Source organism: Neofelis nebulosa, chromosome 1, assembly GCF_028018385.1.
Source record: "Neofelis nebulosa isolate mNeoNeb1 chromosome 1, mNeoNeb1.pri, whole genome shotgun sequence".
Lineage (NCBI taxonomy): Eukaryota > Metazoa > Chordata > Mammalia > Carnivora > Felidae > Neofelis > Neofelis nebulosa.
In genome coordinates this window covers 205,819,862-205,822,798 of record NC_080782.1, presented here as the reverse complement: position 1 = coordinate 205,822,798, position 2,937 = coordinate 205,819,862, and the positions used below count along the sequence as shown (strand labels likewise).

Below are 2,937 nucleotides of genomic sequence, written 5' to 3'. Positions count from 1 at the left end.
AAGGGCGACAGTTCTTCCCCCAACTCCAGTCCCACCCGCCAGTCAGCCAGTTGGCTTTGAGAGTGTAAGTTGTGCGCCATTTTTTCCCATTACTGCCGACAATTTTCCTGGCAGACGTTTGCTCTCCCTGCCTACTGCGGTCCACCTGCTCGGTCCAGGGTCCCAGGTTCACTCGCAGAAGCAGATGGCGTGGATGGCATGGTGCTTCTGACAGCGCGGAGTCACCAATCCTCAGTGAACCAAACTAAGGTTTAGAGCAGGGACACACCGGGGTGGGCTTCCCAGTTTGTTAGGATGCAGCAGGCTTTCGGGGTGACCTGCATGTCACCCTGAGTTGAGAAGAGGAGAGTGTGCAGATCAAGGCAGCTGGAGTTTTAGAGCTGCATACTGTAAGGTAAACTATACATGAAAAGAGCCTCAGAGATAGGTGGAGAATCCCTCTCAAGTATGCAGCGGAGTACTAATTCACACGCATTTGAGGAAAATACCTGAGGCTGGGAAAAGAACCACCTGATACATGTTTAGAGAAAACAATCTCCAGAGCTCAAATAGAGCAACGAGTAGTTTGTGTTTCACGGAGGTGTAAAAATGTTATAAATCTTGGGCCATTGAGTGGAGTACTAAGAAAGGTATTGCCTCAGTAGTGAAATAAAATTAGCCAAGACTAAAGACTTGCTCTGGCCTTATGTGAGGTTCAAACTACTTCCAAGTAACCCAACTGGGTTGAAATGAAACCTCAAGAATAATTTAGGTATGTAAAAATATTCGGTGCTCAAAAAGGTAAAATTCAGTGTGTCTGGCATTCAATCAAAAATTACCAGTCAAGCAAAGAAGGATGAAAGTATGACCAAAATGAGGAGAAATTAAAGAGACCAGAAATGAGATACCAAAATTAACTATGGGCTGAACATCATTAACATATCTCTCTATCTCTATCTCTATGTCTATCTCTATCCCTATCTCTATCTCTATCTCTCTATCCAAATCTATCTATAGATAGATAGACAGATCTCTGTGCCAAACCATATCTATGATACCGTTGTATTTATTGTTTACATAAGTTATTGCCACAACAACATGTAGGCAGTTTAAATGTCTTTTTGAATAATCAAGTTTCATATGTTCAATCTATTAAAAATCTATTTAGGGGTACGTGGGTGCCTCATTCAGTTGAGCCAGCTACTTTTGATTTCAGCTCATGTCATGATCTGACAGTTGGTGGGATTGAGCCCCGTGTTGGGCTCTGTGCTGACAGTATGGAGACTGTTTGGGATTCTCTCTCCCTCTTTCTCTGCCCATCCCCTGCTCACTCACGTGCATGCTCTCTCTCAAAGTAAATAAATAAACATTAAAAAAACCCAAACTACCATTTAAGAATATGCACATGTGGGAGGGTGGGTGGGCAAGGATCACCAGTGATGATCCCAGGCAAAGCTGGTGCTCCTGCCCCAGTGCCCAACTGGTTGGGCCTGCTTAGGCATGATCTAGGCGACCCTCATCTTCAACACCATGGGAAGCCAAGGCTTTCCAAGTTCTACAAGCCCTACAGAGAAGATACACAACAGCCAGTCATCAGGGAGATATTCTATTTGGTATCTAAGAGAGATGAAAATGTAATTTCTTAGAAGGAGAATTGTTAATTGGAGGATCTGACAACAAACTGATTTATAGACATTATGCAACATCATACTTGGTCTTCTATGTGGATTCTTCACAAAGTGAACTTGGCATTTTAAATCCAATTCAATCACCCAGGAAGCCCAAGATTCATGGATCTCTTACCATGTGTATACAGATTTGACCCCCAAACCCACCAATCCCTGCTTGCTGAAAATCTTTCATAATGTCCTTAGAACTCAAAGTATTTGTGGAAACATTAGACAAGCGTTTTGAAAATGTCTGTGAACTGGATTTAATTTACAATGTAGACAAGGTTCACAATATTCTTGCAGAAATGGTGATGGAGTGAATGGTATTGGAGACAAAAATGAATGAGATTGTTACACAAATTCATGCACAAAATGAACTGGAGAAATCTGAGGCTGGCTTTGCAGGATCTCTAGCCTGTGCTGTATCAGCTGTAAAAAATATGAATCTTCCTGAGATCCCAAGAAATATTGACACTGCTGATATCAGTATAAAAAAGAAATATTGATATTGCTGATACCAAACCTGCCCTTTATTTAAAATAAAAAATTAAAAAGGCCACTCCCAGATAAAATCCAGGGGAAAAGTCATTTAAGTTTACCATGCAGTTGTTTACCAAAAATAGAAGAGGAGAGTCTTAACTTTTGCTCTTGGATTGAAGTCCAGATACTGTGTAGAAGTTGTGTGAAATCAGTATGGAAGCTGAACGTTGCTTTTTTTGCTCAGTGATTTTGAAGAAACTGAGTAGTACGCCTGTGATATTTCTCTTTCTTTTCTGAACTACATTCCCATATCCACCTAAGGCATGCCTCTATGGACTGACTACTACAGTATTTCAAAAAGTGTTTGAGACATTTCTTTAAATTATGTCCTTTAAGCAATCCAAAATGTTGTTTTCTGTATGGTTCACAAGAGCAGCATTCCACAATTCTTTCTGTCATTTGTTACAATTGTTATTTAAAAAACTAAGTATGTATTGCGTGAAAACATTATGACCTTTGTCTCTCTTTTTAAATTTATTTTTCAATTAAAAAGGACCATTTTATTGATAGTAAGTACCATTCACCTTAGAAAAAAGAGCTTTGGAAAAAGGCTGATTTACTACATGGCCTCAGCATGAAGCCTAGGTAGGGCCTTCTATATCATAGCAAATCTAGATAGTACTATCAACATACTCAAATTTCGTGGGAGAAAACAGTGGTAATTGGGTAAATCAAAACACCCATTTCTTGTACGAGCTGCCTCTTCAAGAGATGTGCGAAGGTGATATATCACACTCCATTCTGGCCA

General features: G+C 40.2%; 1 pseudogene; it reads left to right on the top strand.

The window, feature by feature from the left end:
* Positions 1–1,479: 1,479 nt before the first annotated feature.
* Positions 1,480–2,155, top strand: LOC131491784 (AP-3 complex subunit sigma-1-like; annotated as a pseudogene).
* Positions 2,156–2,937: the final 782 nt, after the last annotated feature.